Source organism: Melospiza melodia, unplaced genomic scaffold, assembly GCF_035770615.1.
Source record: "Melospiza melodia melodia isolate bMelMel2 unplaced genomic scaffold, bMelMel2.pri scaffold_48, whole genome shotgun sequence".
Classification (NCBI taxonomy): domain Eukaryota; kingdom Metazoa; phylum Chordata; class Aves; order Passeriformes; family Passerellidae; genus Melospiza; species Melospiza melodia.
This window is the reverse complement of record NW_026948796.1, coordinates 5,175,332-5,200,292: the sequence shown is the minus strand read 5'-3', so window position 1 is coordinate 5,200,292 and position 24,961 is coordinate 5,175,332. Positions and strand designations below refer to the sequence as shown.

General features: G+C 58.9%; 1 pseudogene; it reads left to right on the top strand.

The window, feature by feature from the left end:
• Window positions 1-578: 578 nt before the first annotated feature.
• On the top strand, window positions 579-23,594 carry LOC134413703 (Fc receptor-like protein 1; annotated as a pseudogene).
• Window positions 23,595-24,961: the final 1,367 nt, after the last annotated feature.

The window sequence follows — 24,961 nt, the reverse complement described above, 5'->3', positions numbered from 1 at the left end:
TAAAGTAGCTGAGACCCACGGGCTCACCCAGCCACTGCCCATCCCTGGCACCCTCATTCCCCTGGAAAACCATGGGACCCCCATCCCTTATGTCCCACCCTCTCTGCAACCCCCATCTCAGTACTGACATTGCCCAGGATCTCCATGGTCAAGCGCCCCATTCCCGAGGAACCCCCTCCTGTTAATTCCAACCCCTGAATTCTCCCTTCCCCCAGGATCTTGGTTCTCTCCAGGACCATGGCCTAAACCATGACAGACCCCCATTCCCAGGGACACCATTCCCCTGGGATCCCTCATTCCCCTGGACACCCAGCCCTGGCTCCTCAAACCCTCTGAGCCCCCCAGTCCTGCAAACCCCATGTCCCACCATGTCACCCCCAGCCTTGTCCCCATCCTGTCCCCACCCTACCCACAGCCTGTCCCCAGCTTGTGGCCACCCTGCCCCCACCAAGGGCTACCTACACGTGGGGACAAAACGTGACCTCGCTTCCTTCCACTTGATTCAAAGAGAAGCCAGCCAGGGGAGCGGTGGCCACAGCAATGAGTGACAGCCACTGCACATGGCTGGGGACACTGGGATGGCCGGGAAGGTGACGCTGCTCCTGTGGGGTGAGTGCCCCAGGCACAGACCTGACACCCCGGGGATGGGGAGGGCAGGGGGCACAGGGGGGCTGCAGGGTCCCCTGAGGCACCCAATGCCAGCAGAGCCAGAGCATGAGGTGACCGGAGCCATGGGGTGGCCGAGGGGATGGGAACAAGGGACAGGAATGTAGAGACAAAAATGTTGGGGCAAGGATTTGCAGAGGCATCATGGGCCTGGTGGGGGTGACCTGTGCCAGCATGGGGTGACCATGGCGTCCCCAGTTCAGGGGTGTCCACAGTGTGACCCAGTGTCCTGCCTGAGCAAGGAGTGCCTGCAGTGTCTCTGTCCCCAAGGGGTCTATGTCACACAAGGGCACTTTGGGGACAGCCCCCCTCCCCCATACCCCATGTGGTGCTTTCCCCAATGGTGCCACCCCCATCCAGCCCTGTCCCTTCTCCCTTCCAGCCCAGACCCTCGGCCTTGCTGGTGAGTCCTCGGGGGATGCCATGACCCCACCCCGCTGTCCCCAGCCCCACACTGGCCTTGGCAGGCTGGTGTCCCCTGTCACCCACAGGTGCCCAGACCACCCAGCTCCTGGTGGAGCCTCCCTGGAGGCCAGCGGTGCTGTGGGACTGGGTGACACTGACCTGCCAGAGCTTGGGGACCGCCTGTGCCACCACCTGGTACAAGGACAGGCAGTGCTGGTGGCAGGAGGGACAGCACCGCCTCAGTGTCACCGAGAGAGGAACCTACACGTGTGACAGACTGAGAACCGGGCTCAGCCTCCCTGTGACAGTCTTAGATGATGAGGGGGATCTTTAAAGATCAGCATGGCCCCTGAGAGGACACGGTGGGCTCCACTTCATGAGTGGCCTCACATCCCTCGTGTGGCAAGGGCCTGTGCCCTGCACACAGGGACATCCCAGTGCACCCCAGAGCACCCGGATGTCCCCAGTGCTATTGGCACCCACCTCAGCCCGGTCTCATCAGTGAGATTTGACCTTCTTCTCCCAGAGCCCACTGGTGCTGCAGGTGCCAGCACAGGCGCTGCTAGAGGGGCACACCTTGACACTGCGCTGCCGCTGCCGGCAGGACAACCATCTCACCAGGGTGCAGTTTTACCGAGAAGAGAAGGATCTTGGGAGGTCCCTAAAGGGGACCACGCTGTCCCTTTCACCTCTGCAGCTGCACCACAGTGGCCGCTACAGATGTGAGGGCTTGGTGGGGTCCTGGCAGTCACGGCTAGCAGCACCAGTGACAGTGAAAGTGCACAGTGAGCACCCCTGTGGCTGAAACTCCAATATCTTGACAATCCCAAAGCCACTTCCCAGCAGACTCAGAGTCACAGTCCTCACCTCCCCTCACCTTCCCAGAGCTCTTCACTCTTCCAGGTGCTGGTGCTGGAGGGTCCCCCCGAGCTCACTGTAGGTTCCCCCCTGACTCTGAGCTGCCTCAGCACCCCCAGCCCCCTGCGGCCCCGAGCCCCTCTCCTGCACGTGTTCTACCAGGACAGGCAGGTGGTGGGGGGCCCACAGGGTCCCCGCAGCTGCTGGTGCCCACCATGGGGGTGTCCCAACTGGGGAATTATTATGTCTGTGAGGTGCAGTGTTGGGGCGGGGGCCGTGTGGAAGAGCAGCACCCGGCTCCGCGTCACGGTGCACAGTGAGTGAGGGGATGGGCACGGGGAGCCCCCACAGATGCCTCAGGTCTCCCACCCTGCCTGGAACCCCCCAGCCCTCCCTGACGTCTGCTCTGGGCCACCCAACCTTTCCCAGATCACTCCCTGGCTCCCAATATCCTTTCTCAGGTCCCTCCCTGGGACCTCCAGCCCCTACATGGGTACTCCCATCCTTCTCTGACACCTTTGCCGTCTCCTGCAATCCTTGCTGCAGGTCCCTCCTAAGGTCCCCCTATTCCTGGCTCGTGTTTCCCTCCATCCCTCATTGGGTCCCTGTGGGAACTCAGCACATTCCTGATGTGCAGAGTTACCGAGACAACCCTTGGGGGGTTCGGAGGTCCTGGAACGTTGCCAGAAGTGTTTGGTGGTTAGACTTGGATCCTGCACAGGAAACAACACCTGTATGAGGATGGGAGGATCACACGGGGATAAATGGTGAAGGGATAGATTAGTTATAATGTGAAAACACAAGTTTTAGAATCCCCATACAGGGGGGTTCTAGGAGACAAAATGGAGGAATTAGGGCGTGTCCTGTCCTTCTTCTTCTTCTTGTCATCCATCTTCGGTGGTGATAGTGGCACTTTGAGATTGGTTCTTACTGAATGTGCACTTGTCAATAAGGGTGAAAGGTATTGGGGAGAAAAAGCAAATATCTGACACGTAGTTTTTTGTATAAAGATAAGTGACTGCCCCAAGGGCAGTCAGTGTGCTCATGGCTGGCTTGCTGTGCGGACCTCTGTCGGGCCGGGAGAAAATATTGTAGACAAGAATTAATAAACAACACTGAAGAACAGAAAAAATTCAAGACTCATTTCGTTCTTTGGAGCGCGGGCAGCCCCAAGGCCATCCTGAGCCTTTCCAGGCCATTAGAACAGCTGAGAACAGGGCAGGTCCCCTCACCCCTCCCTGGGTCCCGTCACCCCTCTCTGCAGTCTCCACACATTCCCCAGGTGACACCACCCCCTCCCTGGGTCCCTGTACCCTTCCTGGTGTTGCTCATCTTCCTCTCCAGGTGTTCCCTCCCTGACCCCCCATCATCCCTTGATGTTCCTTTCTAACCCTCCCTCCCCCAATCTCTGCACACCCTCTCCTTCACTAGAGTTCTCCTGCCCCTCCCTGACACCCCCCGGGTCTCTCACTGTCCCCTGGTGTCCCCCTCTCCCACAGGGGTCCCGCCCTCGGGGGTGTCCCTGTCAGCACAGCCCCCCAGGGTACAGGTGGCACTGGGGGACCGACTGGTGCTGAGCTGTGCAGTGGCCATGGGGACAGGTCCCCTGTCCTTCTCCTGGCACCGGGAGCGCTCAGGGGCGCTGTCGGGCAGCGGCCCCTGCCTGGTGTTGCACCACGTTGGGGACAATGACAGCAGCCAGTACCGGTGCTGGGTAAGCGATGGGGACAGCGTGGCCGAGAGTGTCCTCCTGAATGTCACCGTCCTCCGTGAGCGGGACCCTCGATCTGGGCATGACCCCACCCATGGCACCCCCATCCACCTCGCCATGTGCCAGCTGCGTCTCTGTCCCTGCAGTGCCCGTGGCCAATGCCACCATCATGCTCGGTCCCCTGTTACACCAGGAGCGCACAGGTGACAACGTGACCCTGCATTGCTCGGTGCAGGTGGGCTCAGCCCCTCAGGTGACCCCTCAGGTCACCTTCACCTGGCTGCACAATGGGCAGGAGGTCGCCCAGGGTCCCGTCCTGGAGCTCAGGGCCATCCATGTGGGACATTCGGGCACCTCTCAGTGCATGGCCACCAACCAGCGGGGACAGGACGGGCACCGCGTGTTCCGGGCACTCAGCCCAGAGCTGTCCCTGGAGGTGACACGTGGCTCACCCTGGGTCACAGGTGGGGTGACATAGGTGGGGTCACCAGGGAGTGCAGGACCCCTGGGGTGATGGGTGACCCTGATGTGACCCCCTCTGTTTCTTGCAGTGGCCTCAGGGGTCGGTGGGGCTCTTTTGTTCCTGCTCCTGCGTGTCATTGTGACCTGGCACCTGTGGCACAGTGTGGGTGGGTGACAATGGGGGGATCCTATACAGGGAGCTGTAGAGGCCCACAGAATTGGAGAAACCATAGGGAAATACCCACAGCACCACAATTGTGACTTTGGCTAGGGGTCCTGTAGGGTTTTGGGAGGTGCTGGATGGTCCTGCAGGGATGTTGGGGATTCTTTCCAAGGCCCTGGGGTATTTTGGGGGAGTCTCTGTCCCTCCTGGGATTTGGGTTCTTGAGTGTGAGTTGTTTGGGGACACTGGGGAGGCTCATGGATTCTGGCGAGCTTCAGGGATACTTGGAGGTCTTGAAGGGGTTCAGGAATCCTGAGAGGGGTCAGGGCCCTGGGACCCCACAGTCAGTCCTCCCCTGCTTCCATTGCAGCCGCCAGGAAGAAGCAGGAAAGGTGAGTAGGGGGCTCAACCCACACTCTCCCCTTTTACCCCAACCCCCAAGACCTCCCATCCCCTTCCCCACAACCCCTTTGTTCCCTCAGGGCCCCTCCGGATCTCCCGGCCCCCCCAGAGGAGGGGGAGCTGCTGTACAGCCACGTTGTGGTCACCAAGAGGGCAGGGGGTGAGTACGGGGGACACACACAGAGGGACACCTCACCCACGAGTGTCACCCCACCCAGATCCCACAGCCCGTGTCTCTCGCAGCGTCCTCCTTTGCCACCACCGTCCAGGATCCCCAGGTGACCTACGTGAAGCTGCAGGGATGCCAGGGGCGACTGCAGGAACTCGGTGACATCTACGGAAATGTGCTGTGACACTGGGGGGCACTAGGGGTCCCCACCCATGGACACCCACTTGTGTGTGTGCTGCCACTAAAACTGCCCCTCTGCCTCCCTGTGGGGGCACAAAGATCCCAAAGGACTGAGAGAAGAACAATTTCCTGAAACAGCAATGAGAGAGAATAAAACCAACATCAACAGCAACAAGGTTCAGAGTCCTAAGGGTCACACAAGGAGAGATTTCTAGGGAAAGCGCCCAAAAAGGAACAAACCCCGAACACTCCCCCCAGCACGTTACCTCCACCAGAGGAACCTGGCAGGGCCCTGGACCTTCCTTGCTCTGATGGCCAAAGCAGCCTTCAGGAGGCTCTGGATTCTCTTGTCCCCAGTCACAAACCCCTCCTCTGTCATGTTCCCCACACGAGGATGTCACAAAGGTCCTGTGGGGGTTCCAGAGCCTGCCCTTTTGCCAGGGCAGTTGGGTTCAGGCCATGAGCTACCGTGGGGTGTCAGAGACAGGAAGTTTCATGTCTGGAGACATTTTGGAACACCTGTGTGTGGCAGGGGTGGGTCAGGCCTTGCTTTTGGTGAGACAGGGCCCCATCTGTCCATCAGTCTCTCAGCCGTGGCACACCGGGGACAGTGTGACGCTTTGACAAAGCCAGCTCCTGAGTGGTCGGGGGACCAGAAGTGCCATCTGAGGAGAGGGCCCTTGGTGTCCCAACTGGCTTAAAAGGCAGAGCATGAGGTGGCCAAATCCCTGACCCTGTCTCTTCTTGGGGTGTCTGTCGCATCCCCGCTGGAACTCAGGAGGTGGTAACTCATTTAAATGAGGAATATCTGCCAAGGAAAGTGAGAATGTTCCTGGAATGGAAAGAAGACCCATCTCTAAACTTCTTTTAATTTCCAATATTATGGGGATACCAGGTCAAAGTGTTGGAGAATGAATAACAGCTTTTTACTGGGAAATTTATAAATCAGAACAGAACAAACAACAGAAACCCAGAACTTTCCCTCCCGCTCAGGGCTGTTGGTTTTTGTGGCAGTTCTAACTGCGGCCATCAGGGGGTGCTGCAGGGAGTACTCCCGGCCAGCAGGGGGCGCCCCGGTCCAGCTCCATCCCCTCGGGGGCCATGGCGGCCTCGGACGGGAGGAAGGAGGGGAAATCGCTCCTTTTGCGAACTTACGGGCACCAATCGCTCCCGGCACCACCACCGGCAGCGGGCAGAAGCCGCCAAGGCAGCAGGTTGGATCCCAGGTCCCACTGGCAGCGTAGCAGTGTCCCAGGGCCAGGCACATGCCCTGCGCAACACCAGCAACCGCTCTCCATGATCCCGAATGGAAGGAAGGCAGCGCCTGACCCCAGGCAGGTCTTGGGTCCATAGCAGCCCCTCTGGTGGCTTTACACTGCAATTCCTGCCAACCCTCAGCCTTTCACTCAGGTGAGGAGGGTAGTGTGATAAATAGGTATGATTCATGCTGATAAAAATTGGAACAGTAATTGATATCGATACAGTAAAGATGGAGCAGCTTTGTGGACACCTGGAATCCACACAGAGTTACTCCCCAGAGCCCCACCATGGCCGGGGGCAGAGCCCCTGCTTGGTATTTCCACACTTTTCCCTCTTATCTGGCAGACACCTCCCAAACCCAAACATTCTTTCCATGAGGTTCCAGAAGGCTGCAGGCTTTCTTCAAGAAGGAGGGTCCAGGTCAGGATGTTGAGCACAATGTTGCGGGTTGTGCGGTAGTTTTGTGGTTCTCTCGGTCCCTTACAAAGAGGAACAAATGATCAATTGCTACATTTCCGAACTGGTTCCCTCTCAGCTGCCCCTGAAGGTGGGGTTTCCAGCCAGCCCTGTTCTGAAAAGCACCAAAGGCTCTCACAGAGCAACTGCTTGGGCTCCCTTTGGGGTCTGTGCTTCTTGCAGGGCTGAGCAAACTAGAGGCTGGCCTTTTTCCCCCACAGAATTCTCACCTCTGCAGCAGCTCTACAGAGCCAGAGCCCCTCAGAATTTGTCTAGGGTGACCCTCAGGCCTCCAGCACCTTGTGGGGGCTGTGCTGGGCCCTGGGTCACCCAAAAATCTGAGGCACCCAGGGAAAAAGCTGGAACCTGTGGGCCCATCCAGCCACTGCCCATCCCTGGCACCTCCATTCCCCTGGAATTCAAATCATGGGTACCCCATTTCTTATGTCTCCCCCTCTCTGGAACCTGTATCCCAGTACTCACATTCCCCAGGATCTCCATGGCTCAGGACCCCTCATTCCCAAGGAACCCTCTCCAGTTCATTCCATCCCTAACATTCCCTTCCCACAGGACCATGATTTTCACAGCACCCCCATTCCCACAGGATCCCCCATTCCCCCAGCATCCCCATCCCATGACCCCAAATGCCTGGAACTCATGTTCCTCTGTCACTCCCATCCCTGAATTCCCTCAGCCGTGGGAACCCCCATTCCCAGTGACTTCCCCTCCTCAGCACCCTCATTCCCACGGGCCCCGTCCCTGGGATCCCCCATTCCCCTGGACAGCCAGCCCCACATCCCCCCCTGAGCCTCTCACTTCTGGGAACCTCATGTCCCACTGTGTCCCACCCAGCCTTGTCCCCACCATGCCCACAGCCTGTTCCCAGCTTGTGGCCACTCTGCCTCCACCAGGTGCCACGTACACATGAGGATGAGACCTGACCTCGCTTCCTTTCCTTTCTTTTGCCAAAGAGCCACCACCCAGGGGACAGCCACCCCTGGCAGTGAGTGACAGCCAGTCCACATGGCTGGGGACACCGGGATGGCCAGAAAGGTGGTGCTGCTCCTGTGGGGTGTGTGCCCTGGGCATGGGCCTGACATCCCAGGGATGGGGAGAGGAGGGGGAAAAGGGGGCTGTGGGGTTCTCTGAGGTCCCCAAAGCCAGCAGGGCATGGAGCCAAGTGTGACTAGAGTTGTGGGGTAGCTTTTGGGACAGAAACAGGAGACAGGTATGAGGGGACAGGGGGATGAAGATGGGGGGGGACAAGGATGTGGCAGAAGGAACCTTGGGGCTGGGGCAGCTGTGGGGACCAGGACAGGAACACAGGAATCCAGGGACAGGGACAAGGGGACAAACACCATGTGGATGGGCCATGGGGACAGGTGCCATCGGAAATGGACCATGGGCACAAGGCCATGGGGATGGGGCTGTGGGGCTGGCAGGGGTGACAGCGTCTCCATGCCTGAGCAAGGGTTGGCTGTGTCCCTGTCCTCAAGACATCTGTGCCACACCATTGCCCCCAGTGAGACCTTTCGGGAACAGCCCCACACTCCATGCCCCCGTGCTACTGTTCCTGCAGTGGCACCCTCACCCAACCTTGTCCCTTCTCCCTTCCAGCCCAGATCCTTGGCCTCGCTGGTGAGTCCTCAGGGGATGCCATGGCCCCACCCCGCTGTCCCCAGCTCCCTGGTGGCCCTGGTAGGCTGCTGTCCCCAGTCACCCACCGGTGCCCTGACCACCCGGATCCTGGTGGAGCCCTCCTGGACACCACTGGTGCTGTGGGACCAGGTGACACTGACCTGCCAGACCTCTGATGCCACCACCTGGTACAAGGACAGGCGGCGCTTGTGGCAGGAGAGACAGGAACGCTTCACTGTCACCAAGAGTGGCACCTACTGGTGTGACAGACCCGGCACCGGACGCAGCCCCCTCGTGATAGTCTTACAACGTAAGGGGGGTTTGGGTGCCAACGTAAGCCTGACACCCACGGGGACTCTGAGGGCTCTGGGTGGGCTCCGCTCCATGGGTCACTTCCTGTGTGACCAGAGCCTGTCCCCTGCTCTGGGGACATCCCAGAGGATTCCAGAGTGGAGGAAACCGTGTGGTAACTGGGGACCCCTGGTGCCCTGGGTGTGACACAATGGGGGGGTCCTGGTGCCATCAGGTGTGACAGGTCCCCACTGTCCCCCAGCCTGGCTGGTGCTGCAGGTGCCGGGGCGTGTGCTGCTGGAGGGGACACGGTGACACTGCACTACCGGGGCTCCTGGAATAGAACAGTCACCTCAGCATCCTTCTACCAAAAGGGGAAGGAACTGGGGAGGCTCCGCTATGGCACCGAGCTGTCCCTGCCCCCTCTGCAGCTGAACCACAGCGGCAGCTACAGCTGCGAGGGCCGGATGAAATTCGGCACATCAGAGAAGTTGTTGTGATCAGTGCCGGTGACAGTGATAGTGCACAGTGAGCACTCCACAGCCCCCACCCCGACACCCCCACAGCCCCTCCCCAGGGATTCAGGCTCACAAATCCCCCTCCCCTCCCCTTCCCAGAGCTCTTCTCGGTGCCAGTGCTGAAGGGTCCCCCCGAGCTCACCGTGGGGTCCCCCCTGACAGTCAGCTGCCTCAGGACCCCCAGCCCCCTGCGGCCCCGAGCCCCGCTCCTGCACATGTTCTGCTGGGAAGGCAGGTAGTGGGGGGCCTGCAGGGGTCCCTGCAGCTGCTGGTGATTGCCGGGGGGGTCTCCCACTCAGGGAATTACAGCTGTGAGGTGCAATCCGAGGGTGGGGCCGTGTGAAAGAGCAGTGCCCAGCTCCGTGTTACGGAGCAGTGAGTGTGGGGATGGGCACGGGGAACCCCCACAGATGCCTCAGGTCCCCTACACTACCTGGCACCCTGCAGCCCTCCCTGACACCTGCTCTGGGGTACCCAACCTTTCCCGGATCCCTTCCTGGCTCCCAATATCCTTTCTCGGGGCCCTCCCCAGGACTCCCAGCCCCTACATGGGTACTCCCATCCTTCCTTGACACCTTTTCCATGTCTCGCCATCCCTGCTGCAGGTCCCTCCCCAGGTCTCCTCGTTCCTGGCTCGTGTTTCTCTCCATCCCTCATCGGGTCCCTCACCGAACCCTGGGTCTCTTCACCTCTCTCTGAGGTCTCCACACATTCCCCAGGTGACACCACCCCCTCCCTGGGTCCCTGTACCCTTCCTGGTGTTTCTTATTTCTCTGGTGTTCCCTCCCTGACCCCCCCATCATCCCTCGATGTTCCTTTCTAACCCTCCCTCCCCCAATCTCTGCACACCCTCTCCTTCACTAGAGTTCCCCTGCCCCTCCCTGACACCCCCCGGGTCTCTCACTGTCCCCTGGTGTCCCCCTCTCCCACAGGGGTCCCGCCCTCGGGGGTGTCCCTGTCAGCACAGCCCCCCAGGGTACAGGTGGCACTGGGGGACCGACTGGTGCTGAGCTGTGCAGTGGCCATGGGGACAGGTCCCCTGTCCTTCTCCTGGCACTGGGAGGGCTCAGGGGCACCGCTGGGCACCAGCCCCCACCTGGAGCTGTGCCTCATTGGGGACAATGACAGCAGCCAGTACCGGTGCCGGGTCAGTGATGGGGACAGCGTGGCTGAGAGTGACCTCCTGAATGTCACTGTCCTGGGTGAGCGGGATGCTTGGGCTGGGGATGACCCTACCCATGACATCCCCATCCCGCCTTGCCCAGTGTCAGCCCTGTCTGTGTCCCCACAGTGCCCGTGGCCAATGCCACCATCACCCCCGGTCCCCTGGCACACCAGGTGCATGCATGTGACCCCATGACCCTGCGCTGCAAAGTGCAGGTGGGCCCAGTCCCTGTCACCTTCACCTGGCTGCACAATGGGCAGGAGGTGGCCCAGGGATCCCTCCTGGAGCTCAGGGACATCCATGTGGGACATTCGGGCAGATACTAGTGCATGGCCACCAACCAGCTGGGACAGGACGGGCACCACGTGTTCCGGGCACTGAGCCCAGAACTGTCCCTGGAGGTGACACCTGGCTCACCCTGCCTCACAGGTGGGGCCACACAGGGTTGCTGGGAAGTTCAGGACGCCTGTAGTTCAGGGTGACCCCAATATGTCCCCCTCTGTCCCCAGCAGTGGCTGTGAATGTCAGCAGGACCCTCCTGTTCCTGCTCCTGCTCCTGGCTGTCATCGGGGGCTGTCACTGGTGGCACCACCGGGGTGAGTGACAATGGGGGGGGATGGGGGTCCTAGAGTGAGGGGAATCCCCCAGAGTGGGGGCAGAGATCAGCAGCACTCAGGGCACCTGAGCTGGGGGACACTGAGCCCTCAGTGACCTCAGCTGGGGATCCTGGGGGAGTTTGGGGGGAATTTGCAAAGTCTTGGATGGGCTCCAGGGCTGTCCCCAGTTGGGCTTTGAGGAACCATGTGGTGCCTTTTGAGCTCCTGGAGGGTTTGGGGAGCTGCTGGAGGACTGTGCAGGGATGTTTGGGAATATTTTTGGGGTCCTGGGCAAGTTTTGGTGTGCCCGTCCCTGCCGGGCTTGGGGTTCTTGGGGCTCGTGGGGTCAGGGACACTGGAGTGTTTGGGGACCCTGCTGTGGTGCAGAAGTTCTGGGGAGTTCAGGGGTGCTCAGAGTGTCGTGGGGAATCTTGGATCCATTGGGAATCGGGGCTGCAGTGGGGATTTGGGGATCCCATGGGTGGTTGGAGCTGCTGTGGTCCCAGGAAGGTTCAGGGCTCCTGGGGTCCCCTCGGTCACCCCCTCCCCTTTCCCTTGCAGCCACTAGGAAGCCCCAGGACAGGTGAGTGGGGGGCTGAGGCTGGGACTCCCCTTTCCCCCTCCTCAGACACCACCCAGACCCCCCTTATCCCCACAGAACCCCCCACAGAGTAGGGAGCAGTGCTGGACTCCCACATTGTGGGCACCGAGTGGGCAGAGGGTGAGTACGGGGAGTGACAGGGACGTATCACCCACGGGTGTCACCCCACCCAGTTCCCCACAACCAGTGTCTTTCACAGGGCCCCCCTGTGCCTCATCCCCCAGGTGACCTGCTCGAAGGTGCCGGGATCCCACGGATGACAGTGGGACCCTAGTGACATCTTCGAGTACATGCTGTGACACTGGGGACACTGGGGGCACTGAGGTCCCTATCCAAGAGCACCCCCTGTGTGTCCCCCCCACCCCAGCTCCCATGGGTGCCCACTGTGCCCAGGGGGTGGCCACAAGTGGGGGCTCCCATGTGAGGCTGCCCAGAGCTCCCCGTTCCAGTGCTCCCCGTGCTCCCAGTACCCCCAGGGGCTCCCCAATCCCTCCCCCAGTGCCAGGGGGCACAGGACCCTTGTCCCTCTTACAGGACCTAAACTCAGCTTTTTTGATTAAACCAGGAGGAATGGTTTTTGTTTCTTCAGCTCTGCCCTGTTCAGCTCAGGAAGAAAGAGGGTCCCAGTCAGGTTGTTGAACCAATCCTTCTCAGTTCGCAAAATTCAGAATCCAAAGGGTCACAAAATGAACAATTTCCAGGGAAAGCCACCAAAAGGGAACAAGCCCTGGACATTTCCCCCAGGACATTTCCTCCGCCAGATGAACCTGGCAGATTCCTGGACCTTCCTTGCTCTGATGGCCAAAGCAGCCTTCAGGAGGCTCTGGATTCTCTTGTCCCCTGTCCCAAACCCTTCCTCTGCCGTGTTCCCCACACGAGGATGTCACAAAGGTCCTGTGGGGGTTCCAGAGTCTCCCCTTTTACCAGGGCAGTCAGGATCAGGCCATGGCACAGGGTGGGGCTGAGTTTCCAGTCAGTTCCAGCAGCTCTGGACACCTCTCCAGGTCAAGGCAAGCTGTGTCCTGCCCTCTGCCACAGGAATGGTGACAAAGGCTTTGGCAATATCCATGGGGACACCACTTGTTCGCCTCAGACTCCAGCTTGTCCTGGAGGTCCTGCACAGCCTCTCTCAGTGGTGCTGGCACTTGGTTCCAGCCCCTACAGTCCCTGTCTGTGTCCACTCTCCACTGGATTCACGCTCTGACCATGAGGGTCTCTTGTAAGGGGCATTCCCTGGAAATTGTTCCTTTTCTGACCCTTTGGATTCTGAATTCTGTTGCTGTTGGTTTTGTTCTCTCCTTGCTGTCCCTGTCCCCCATACTCACTTCCTGCCCTCTTGGTGATCACATCTTTGGTGTCCAGCACCTCCCCTCCTCCAAAGCGGTTTGGGGGGGGCTGTGGGGAAAAGGGGGTGTCGAAAGGAATCTCTAGAGGGAGAAAAAAGGGTCCTGGCTGGAGTGTCTCACTCACTTCTCCTGGGGCTTCCTGGCAGCTGCAAGGGAAAGACTGGAGAAGGTGACAATGGAGTCCCCAGAGCCCTTGAACCCCTGGGGGTCATCAGGACCTCCAAACCTCCCTGGGACTCCTGAACCCCCACTGGACCTTTGAATGTCCCCAGCACTCCTGAGCACCCTGAAGCCCCACAGAACCCCTGAATCATCTGGTACCACCAACCCCCCTTTTACTGCTGAACCGCCAGAAACCCAAGCTTCCCCATACAGGGAGGGGCACCCCGTAAACTGTCCCAGGATTCCCAAAGCCCTCTCAAAATCTCTGCACGACCCTCCAATACCTCCCGAGCCCAACCAGGAGCTCCGAGTCCCATCATAATATTCCTCAAGACCCTCCTGGAATGATACAAGAGCACCTGAAGATCCTCTGGAATCCCCAGCCAAAGTCACTTGTTGCTGTCACTTTGTCTGCCCCCTACCTGGGGACCTCCCTTTGACCAGAGGATCCCCATCCATATCCATTGTCACCCATCCATATCCATTGTCACCCACCCAGGCAGTGACACCTGTGCCAGCCCCCAGTGACACCCACGAGGAGGACCAGGAATGGAAGTGACCCAATGACCCCTGTTGCCACTTCTGGGGACAGAGAGGGACACATCAGGGTCACCCAGAATCCCGGGGCTGCTGCAGCCCACAAGGGGTCCTGTGTGACCCCACCTGTATCCCTGCGACCATGCAGTGTCACCTCCAGTGCCAGCTCTGAGGACACACAGTGCCCATCCAGCTGGTTGATGTCCATGCACTGCTAGGTGCCCCAATGTCCCACAGCCACAGCCCCGAGCTCCAGAAAGGGACCCTGGGCAACCTTCTAGCCATTCCACAGCCAGGTGAAGGTGACAGAGGCTGTTGTCCTTGTCCCTGCATCCCTGTGTCTCTGTCCCTCTGCCCACAGCTGCCCCAGCCCCAGGATGCCTCTCTCCACATTCCTGTCCCTACAGTTCCATACCCGCTGTCCTGTCCCCACAGCCACCCCATGGCCCCGGTCACCACCTGCACTGACTCTGGTGCTATTGGGCACTTCAGGGGACCCTGAAGCACGCCTGTGCCCCCTCCCCACAAGTCTCTGCCTCACCAGGGCCCATCCCTGGGGTGTCAGGCCCGTGCCCAGTGCACTCAACCCCACAGGAGCAGCATCACCTTCCCGGCCATTCCGGTGTCCCCAGCCATGTGCACTGGCTGTCACTTGCTGCTGTGGCCACCGCTCCCCTGGCTGGCAGCTCTAAGGGTGAAGGAGAAAGAAGGGAGGTCAGGTCTCATCCTCACGTGTTCGTGGCTCCGGGTGGAGGCAGTGTGGCCACAAGCTGGGGACAGGCTGTGGGCAGGATGGAGACAGTCTGGAAACAAAACTGGGTGACAAAAGGTGGGAGATGGAGTTCTCAGGAGTGGAGGGTTGAGGGGATCTCAGGGATGGGTGCCCAGGGGAATGGGGGTCCTGAGGAGGGGAAGTCACCAGAGATTGGGGTGCAAGGGGAATGGGGGTCCCCAGGGCTGGGGGGACTCAGATATGAGAGTCCCAGAAGAACCTGGTCTCCAGACTCATGGGAGGAATGTGCTGGTGGAATAGGGGGTCCTGGGAATTTCAAGGTAGCGTGGGAAGGGGGATTTTTGGGGATGGAATGAATGGGGGAGCCAATATTGCTGGATGAAACATGCATGGGCTTGTCTGGCCTTGCTGCTGGACCAAAGGCAGCAGCTGTGGTGGTCTCACACCAGAGACACCCCCGACTAGCTGGGTATTGCAGCTGGCGCTTGGGACAAGTCCAGGAAAGCAGGAACTCAGTTTCACCTCTGGTGGAAAGGCTTTAGGCGATGGTGAAGGAAAAAGGCGATGGGTCCTGCTGGAGGGTTTTCATGCAGAGCTTTATTTCTAGGTCACAGACCTCTGAATGTTTCAACAGCTCCAACAGAACCCAGAACCCTGTGGTTGCCCCTGTCTTTTAAGCCCGGGAGAGGGGGAGGGAAGGGGTAGGTATGCCACCAAGGAGGTAGGAGGGGGGAAGTCTCAGGAGAAAAGTGACACCTGGATAGCCCAATGTCCCCAGGGCTGAGGGGCATCTTTTGAAGTTTGCCAATCAGACAATGCTCTAGCTGGAATGTTAGGATTGACAGACAGCACTTAGCAAGGGGGCAAGGGGGAGGGGAAGGAAGAGGTTGTTGGCACACCTGAGGGAGGAACTGGGATAGCTAAAACAGGAACTGCAACAGGAGAGTGTTCCTTGGGAATGGAGTTCCTGGGCCAAGGAAATCCTGAGGAATGTGAGTACTGGGATGGGGCTTCCAGGGACAGGGGGCTGAAGGAATAGGGGTGCTATGGTTGGCTTCCCTGGGGAATGGGGGTGCCAGAGATAAGCAGTGGCTGGGTGGACCTGTGGTTCACGGCTCCTTCCCTGGGTGCCTCAGATTTTGGGGTGACCCAGGGCCCATCACAGCCCCCTCTCTGGATCCTTGCTCCTCAGCCCCCAAGGACTTTTCCCTCTCTTTTTTTCCATTTCCATCATTTTACCCCTAAATTTCACAACCCCCCAGTTTGTGTCTTGATGATCATGAGGGACATCTGAGAAGGGAAAGGGTTGGGGGAAGCCCAGGGTGGGGGAAGCAGGGGTGAGGGGTCTGCAGGGAGGGCTGGGAGGCTGTGGGAGATGGGGGTGTACGGCTGTGCCTCCCCAACATTTTCACTTTCTCTCTCCTGCACAGAAGGAAGAGGCCGTTTGTGCTGAGTGTCACGGGGGGGGGGGGGGGAAGGGGGGAGTGGGCTCTCTCATGGTGGGGCACATCCAGGGGTCTCCTGTCCTGGGGGGATCCTGTCCCAGGGGGGACACATGCTGGACAAGGGACTCCTGTCCTGGAGCATGGCAGCTCCGGGGGGCTCCAGACTTCTCCATTCTTGTTCGTCCCCTGCAGGATCTGAGCTGGCAAGAGTAGCAGCGGAATGGAGCCCTGGCCAGGAAGGAGCTCCCAAACTCCTGCTCCTTGAAGCCAGTGGCCATCCAAGGGTGGGGCCCAGCCATGGACCAGCCCCGCTGCACAGGGATGGCCATTGCCCAGCCCTGCTCTGGCCAGCCCCAGGCGGCAGCCAGCACCTGAGGGTCCCCCTGCCCCCTTGGCTTTGATTCTGGCAGCTCTAGAGCTGCTGCAGAGGTGAGAATTCTGTGGGTGGAAAAAGGCCTGCCTGTGGTTTCTCAGCCCTGCAAGAAGCACAAACCCCAAAGGGAGTCCAAGCAGTGGCTCTGTGAGGGCCTTTAATGGTATTCAGAGCAGGGCAGGCTAGAAACCCACCCTGCAGGGGCAGCTGTGGGGAAACCAGTCTGGAAATCCAGCAATATATAATTTTGTCCCTGTGCCCAAGGGACTGAGAGAGCTCCAGCATTACTGCAAATCCCACACCAATCTGCTCAACAGCCTGACCTGGACCCTCCTCCTCCTCCCTGCCTTGCCATGGATGGACAGTGGCCGGATGCCCGGCACCCACCACAGCCGCTCTCTCACTGCCCTCCGCACCTGGATGGGAGAGAAAATTGAGCAAAGGGTTCCTGGGTTGAGACAAGGACCGGGAGAGATCACTCATCAAATCCTGTCACGGGTAAAACTGCCTTGGAATTATAAATATGAATTGAATTTATTGCCGACAAAATAAGAAGAAGTCAATTAAACTCTTCAGTACACCTTCTCCCTGTTATGAATAACTTTGTAGTCATTGGCTTTCACTATTATATTGGTTTTTCCAAATTATTTTGATATAATACTGTTTGTAATCACTTTTTAACTGCTTTTGATACACTACAATTTTTCAGCCTTTTTACTCTAATCCCTGTGTAGAATATATATTTTAGTTTAAGAAATATATTATAATTTATGCCCTTTCAAGATATCAAGATAGAGACAATATGCTGTGTATTACAACATTAATTATTGCAGAAGTAGCTAATGCCTTTATTTGTGTAACTAAGTGACAAAGGTGAAAATAACTCAGATAATTTGTGAAATAGCTAATGTTGATTTAATATTCTGGTGGTGTATCTCATCTGTAGGAGAAGAACACATTGAAAAGTAGCAAGTGAAAAAATATCAAAAGACAGAATGCAAAGAGGAATTTACCACTGACCCTTCAGTTATCAAGAACTGTCAAACCACAGAACAGGGGGGCCTTGTGAGGACATAAAATATATAAATTTAATCTGCAGTATGGCATGTACTTGATGAGAATGAATGAAGGGTCAAGCCAAGCAAAAAAATTCCCAGAACATGTAAACTGGAAAGATTGTTTGAATATGTATAACCCACTTGAGTATGTATTTCATCATTACAATGAAAAGGTATGTAAGGAGAATTGCTGTAGTTAACCATGTGCCTCTGGCAGTTTCCAGGCACCCAGCATGCTGTTTACTGTCCCTTTTATTCCTTAATAAACATTTTTAAATTTTGATGAGCGAGCCTTTTTTCTCACGCAGTTTGACCGGAAAACAGAATTTTGGGTACAATAAGAGGGAAAAACATTGTGTGCTTCCCCAGAACTGGGAAGGGGAATGAGGAGCCCCATGATGTGCTGTGAAGAAGGAGAAGAGACCCCTGAGGGGAATCAATGCCCCCAGTGCCCCCCAGTGTCACAGCAGGTCACCGTCATCGTAATCACACAGGTCCCGCTGTCCCTCCTAGGATCCCGACAGCTCTGCGTTAGTCACTTGTGAATCCCGAGGTGGGGCATGGGTGTGGGACACCCATGACGGCCCTGAGAGAGACAGCGGTGGTGCAGACCTGGGTGGAGGTGACACCAGTGGGTGATGTGTTCCTGCCTCCCTTATACTCAGTCCTTGAGCACTCAGTGCCCCTGATGTGGGCACTGAGCGCAGCCCCCTCCTCTGGGGGGGTCCTGTGGGAATAAGGGGGGTGCTGATGGTGTCTGGGGAGGTGGGAAAGGGGAGTCCCAGCCAGAGACCCCCACTCACTCTCCTGGAGCTTCCTGGCAGCTGCAAGGGAAAGGGGAGGGGGTGACCATGGGGACACCGGGACCGTTGAACCTTCCTGGGACCTCGGCAGCTCCCATCACACACGGGACCCCCAAATCCCCACTGCAGCCCCAATTCCCAATGGACCCCTGACTCTCCCCGGACACTCTGACCACCCCTGAACCCCCCAGAACTTCTGCACCAATGCAGGGCCCCCAACCCCCCGGTGCCCTGAACCCTCTGGGTCCCCAGAACCCCAGGCCTGGCAGGGATGGGAGCAGGAACAGGCGGGTCCTGCCAACATTCACAGCCACTGCTGGGGACAGAGGGGAACAAATTTGGGTCACCCTAAACTATGAGGGTCCTGAACACCCCAGAAACCCTGTGTGACCCCACCTGTGACCCAGGGTGAGCCAGGTGACACCTCCAGGGCCAGCTCAGGGCTGAGTGCCCGGAACACGCGGTGCCCATCCAGCTGGTTGGTGGCCACGCACTGGCAGGTGCCCGAATGTCCCACATCGATAGCCCTGAGCTCCAGGAGGGGACCTTGGGCCACCTCCTGCCCGTTGTGCAGCCAGGTGAAGGTGACAGGGGCTGAGCCCACCTGCACCGAGCAGTGCAGGGTCACGCTGTCACCCGCAGGCACCTGGTGTGACAGGGGACCAGGGGTGATGGTGGCAATGGCCACGGACACTGCAGGGACACAGACAGGGCTGAAGCCACAGGGAGGGCCTGGCAGCCGGTGTGGGGGGATAGGGGTGGGGGGGATGGGTGTGATGGGGAATGTTTGGGATGGGGTCATATCAGGTAAGGGTGAGGAGACACAGGGCAGAGGTGGGGGGAAACAGGAAAGGTGTCTGGGGGATATGGGGATCCCCAGGCAGGGGACCCAAGGCACCTGTGGGGGCTCCCCGTGCCCATCCCCGCACTCATTGCGCACCGTGATCTGGAGCCGGGCGCTGCTCTTCCGCACGGCCCCGCCCTCAGATTGCACCTGGCAGCTGTAATTCCCCTAGTGGGAGACCCCCACGGCAGGCACCAGCAGCTGCAGGGACCCCTGCAGGCCCCCCACCACCGTTCCGTCCCGGTGGAACATGTGCAGGAGGGGGCTCGGGGCCACAGGGGTCTGGGGGTGCTGAGGCAGCTGAGAGTCAGGGGGGACCCATTGGTGGGCTCTGGGGGACCCTCCAGCACCGGCACAGAGAAGAGCTCTGGGAAGGAGAGGGGAGGTGAGGACTGTGACTCTTAGTGCATTGGGAAGTGGCTTTGGGGGTGTCAGGAGATTGGAGTTCTAGCCATGTGGGTGCTCACCATGCACTGTCACTGTCACTGGTTCCGACTGTGCACATGGTGACATTTCAGAATCCACCAAGCCCCTGCAGCTGTAGTGGCTGCTGTGGTTCAGCTGCAGAGGGGACAGCAACACCTCAGTCCCATTGAGGGACCTCTCCACCTCTTTGTTCCCACAGTAGAATCACACTCCAGTGACCGACATATCCTGCCAGCACCGGCAGCGCAGTGTCACCGTGTCCCCCTCCAGTAGCGCCCCCAACGGCACCTGCAGCACCAGCAAGTCTGGGGGACAGAGGGGTCCTGTCACAACTGATGGCACCAGGACCCCCCATTGGGTCACACCCAGAGCACCAGGGATCCCCAGATCCAACATGGGGATCCCCCACACTGGGATGCTCTGGGATGTCCCCAGAGCAGGGGACAGGCTCTGGTCACACAGGAGGTGACCCCTTGAGCAGAGCACACTCAGAGCCCTCGGGGTCCCTGTGTGTGCCAGGCTGGGGACACCCAAACCCCCCTCCCCATCTTAGACTCTCACAGCAGGGCTCCTCGTCCTCAGGACCCCAGTTCCCCATGGACCCATTACCTGGATCCCCATTCCCTGGACCCCCCATTCCCCTGGACACCCATCCCTGGCTCCCCAAACCCCTTGAGCGCCCCCCTGCTCCTGGGAAGCCCATGTCCCACCGACTTAGCGACCTCCTTGTCCCCAGCATGTCCCCACACTGCCCACAGTCTGTCCCCAGCTTGGGGCCACCCTGCCCCCACCAGGTGCCACCAGCACATGGGGATGGACTTGACCTCGCTTCCTTCCCCTTCATCCGAAGAGCCGCCAGCCAGGGGAGCGGTGGCCACAGCAGTGAGTGACAGCCAGTGCACATGGCTGGGGACACCGGGATGGCTGGGAAGGTGGCACTGCTCCTGTGGGGTGAGTGCCCCGGGCACGGGCCAGGCTGATAGTACCCCGGTGATGGGCGCTGGTGAGGCAGAGTGGTGGGGAGGGGGCAGAGGGGGGCTGTAGGGTTCCCTGAGGTTCCCAATGCCAGAAGAGCCAGAGTTTGAAGTGACCGGGGTCATGGGGTGGCCGTGGGGACAGGAGAGGGTGAACAGGACTGGACGGATAGGAATGTGGGGAGAGACATCCTGGGGCTGGGGCAGCTGTGGGGACAGGGACACAGGGATGCAGGGACAGGGGGAAAAGAAGACAAGCACAATGTGGATGGGCCATGGAGACAGAGGCCATGGGGCTGGCAGGGGAGACCTGTGCTAGCACAGTGTCCCCATCCAGACATCTGTGCCACACCAATGTCACCATGGGGATAGTTCAGGGGCAGCCTCTATGACCCATTACCCACGTACACAACTGTCCCCATTGTGCCACCCCAACCCAGCCCTGTCCCTTCTCCCTTCCAGCCCAGACCCGCGGCCTCACTGGTGAGTCCTCGGGGGATGCCATGTCCCCACCCTGCTGTCCCCAGCCCCACGCTAGCCCTGGCAGGCTGGTGTCCCCTGTCACCCGCAGGTGTCCAGACCACCCAACTCCTCATGGAGCCCCCCTGGAGGCCAGCTGTGGGACCGGGTGACACTGACCTGCCAGGGCTCGGGGAACACTGGTGTCACCACCTGGTACAAGAATTGGCGGTGCTAGAGGCAGGGGGGACACAACCACCTCACTGTCACTGAGAGAGGCAACTACACATGTGAGAGACTCAGCACTGGGCTCAGCCCCACCGTGACAGTCTTAGATGGTGAGGAGGGTTTGGGTGTCCCCATCCTGGCACCAGCAGTGACCCCAGGGCTCTGGGTGGGCTCCGCTCCATGGGTCACCTGTGTGACCAAAGCCTGTCCCCTACTCTGGGGGCATCCCAGAGCATCCCAGTGCTGGCAGACCCTGTTTGTGGATTTGGGGATCCCTGTGCTGTGTGTGAGCCAATACGGGGTTCGTGGTGGCATTGGGACCCTCGGTGTAACAGGACCCCCGTGTCCCACAGCCCCATTGGTGCTGCAGGTGCCAGTGCGGGCGCTGCTGGAGGGGGACACGGTGACACTGCGCTGCCGGTGCTGGCGGGACAACCTGGTCAGATCAGTGTCCTTCTACCATGAGGAGAAGAAACTGCAGGAGCTCTGCAATGGGACCGAGCTGTCCCTGTCCCCTTTGCATCTGCAACACAGTGGCCACTACAGCTGTGGGAGCATGGTGAAATCCAGGGTATCATGGGGATGGGAGAAGTCAGAATCAGTGACAGTGACAGAGCATGGTGAGCACCCCACAACTGCCACTCCAACCCCCCCCGCAGCCCCTCCCTAGTGACTCGGGCTCACAAATCTCCCTCCCCTCTCCTTTCCAGAGCTCTTCTCAGTGCCGGTGCTGGATGGTCCCTCTGAGCCCACCGAGGGGTCCCCCCTGACTCTCAGCTGCCTCAGCACCCCCAGCCCCTGGGGCCCCGAGCCCCCCTCCTGCACGTGTTCTACCGGGACGGGACGGTGGTGGGGGGCCGGCAGGGGTCCCTGCAGCTGCTGGTGCTCGCCGTGGGGGTCTCCCACTCAGGAATTACAGCTGCCAGGTGCGCTCCGAGGGGGGGCCGTGCAGAACAGCAGTGCCCTGCTCCGTGTCACGGTGCCCAGTGAATGCAGAGATGAGCACAGGGAGCCCCCACGGCCTCCTTGGGCCCCCTGCCTGGGTACCTCCATTACTGCCCCATTCCCCCCATCCCTCACTGGGTCCATTCACCCATCTCTGAGTCAACCCCACCCCTCTCTGCTGTTTCCCTGCAGTCTCCAAGTCCCACAATACCCTCTCTGGGTCTCCATATCTGCACTGGGGTCCTCCCATCTCCTGCTCCATGTGTCCCCTCATTAAACCCCCCATCCTTCCTTGGGGTACCTATCCAAGCCTCCCCCGCCCCAGCTCTGCACCTCCTCTCCTTTCCCTCACTGGTCTCTCCCTGCCCCTCCCTGACCTCCCCCCAAGTCCCTCAATGTCCCCTGGTGTCACCCCCTCCCGCAGGGGTTCTGCCCTCGGGGGTGTCTCTGTCAGCACAGCCTTGTGCTGAGCTGCACGGTGGCCACAGGGACAGGTCACCTGTCCATTTCCTGGTTCCCGGGAGGGCTCGGGGGCAGCGCTTGGCACTGGCCCTTCCTGGAGCTGCACCACACTGGGGACAAGGGCAGCGGCCAGTACCAGTGCGGGGACAGCATGGCTGAGAGTGTCCCCCTGAATGCCACTGTCCTTTGTGAGCGGGACCGTCAGGCTGGGGGTGACCCCACCATGGCACCCCCATCCACCTCACCAGGTGCCAGCCCTGTTTGTGTCCCCACAGTGCCCGTGGCCAATGCCACCATAACTCTCAGTCCCCTGTCACACCGGGTGTGTGCAGGTGACCCCGTGACCCTGCGCTGCTCGGTGCAGGGGGGCTCAGCCCCTGTCACCTTCACCTGGCAGCACAATGGGCAGGAGGTGGCCCAAGGTCCCCTCCTGGAGCTCAGGGCCATCAATGTGGGACATTCGGGCACCTACCAGTGCGTGGCCACCAACCAGCTGGGACAGGACGGGCACCAGGCAGTCAGCCCTGAGCTGGCCCTGGAGGTGACACCACAGGAACAGGACACAGGTGGGGTCACTTGGGGTCACATGGGGGGTGCAGGACCCCCGGGGTTCTGGGTGACCCTGATGTGTCCCTCTCTGTCCCCAGCAGTGGCCGCAGGGGTCTGCGGGTCCCTCCTGTTCCTACTTCTGCTCCTGGCTGTCATCAGGGGCTGGCACTGGTGGCACCACCTGGGTGGGTGACAATGAGGGGGAATGGGGGTCCCAGGGACTGGGGTGAAACCCCCACAGAGTTTGAGGTCCAGAGGGTAGCACCAACAGCTCCTGACTTGGGTGAAGCTGAATCCCTAGTGATCTCACCTGGGGGTCCTGGGGGATTTGGGGAGGTCCTGCAGGGTCGTGCAGGGACATTGGGGGTTCTGTCAGGGGTTTGGAGGAGTTTGGGGTCTCAGTGGATTCGGTGGGTGATTCAAGGCTCATTAGGGGCTTCAGGGATGCACCAGGCTCCTGGGGGCAGTCAGAAGTCTCAGGGGTGTTCAGAGGCCCTGAGGGCTCCACAGTCAACCCTCCCCTCTTTCCTTTGCAGCCCTCAGGAAACAGCAGGAAAGTTGAGTGGGGGGTCCAGGCCTGAACCCCCATTTTATGTTCATTATGACCCCCTACACCCCCACAGACACCCCCTTATCCTTGCAGGGCCCCCCCCCAGTGCCCTCGGTCCCTCCAAAGGCAGGGGAGCTGCTGTACAGCGAGGTCGTGTGAAAGAAGAAGGCAGGGGGTGAGTACAGGTGGCGGGACAGGGACATGTCATCCTAGGGGTGTCACCTCCCATCCAGGTTCCCCCACCCAGTGTCTCTTGCAGTGCCCCCCTGTGCCACATCCCCCCAGGTGACCAATGCAGAGTTGTCAGGACCCCATGGGCAACAGCAGGACCCCAGTGACATCTACGAGAACATGCTGTGACACTTGGGGCACTGGGGGCACTGGAGATCCCTGCCTGAGGGCACCTCCCACTGTGTGTCCGCCCCCCAGCTCCCGTGGGTGCCCACCGTGCCATGGGGGGGTGGCCACGAGTGTGGGGTCCCATATGGGGCTGCCCAGAGCTCCCCGTTCCAGTGCTCCCAGTACCCCCAGGAGCTCCCCATTCCCTCCCCCAGTACCAGGGACACAGGACCCTTGTCCCTCTTATGGGATCCAAAACGCAGCTTTTTCATTAAACCAGGAGAAATGGTTTTTGTTTGTTCAGGTCTGCCCTGTTTGGCTCAGGAAGGAGGAACCTGGTCAGGTTTTTGTGCAAATATTTGTGGGATTTGCAGGATTTTTGGGGCTCTATCTTGGTTTGAAAGACAGGTGTCTGTTAAGGAAGGAAGGAGCTTCTCTGGAAATGGAAAATATAAACCCCTTCCCTCTGAATTATTAAAATTTTGGAATTAAGGGGCTGTCAGGTAATAATATGGGAGTAGGAATAGGAAAATGTAAAAATAAAAATAAAAATTGTTATAGATGAATAATGAGATGATTTGCTCTAACAATTAAGGAATTAATATTGTGTGAATATTAAGAGAAGTTTTATTGATGTATAGGTATGTCATTGTAGTTTATTGTTTAGATGTCCTCTGTTCTCCTCACAGTCCCCTTTCCCCATCCTCTGTATTGTCGCCACTGGACAGCCTGGGTTATTTAGCACAGGTAAAAGGAAGGCGTGTACCTGTGCCCCTCCTACAGGGCAGCTGAGAATGAAAAAGCTCGTTGCTACTGGAGGGCACAGCATGGCACCACCTGACCCACCAATCAAGTTGCAGGAAAGCAATCTCCACCAATAAACGGGAAAGAAGAGTTGACTGACAGACTTTGGGAGGGGCCAGGGTTGGCTGATGCAACCCCCAGAGGTATAAAAGGTGAAGCGCCCATGTCAAAGATAAGCTGTGTGGTAAGCAGTCGTGAGGGAGGCTCCTGGGCCTGTTTTTCCATATTGTTATTTTTGCGCAATTATCCCATCATCAAAAAACCAAACAATATTAGAGGTAGCAGCAATTTTAATTGAATAGTTTATATAAAATTGGATACACTTGAAATATTTACAATCAAATTGGACTAAAAATAAGAGATAATTTCATTCCAATAATAGC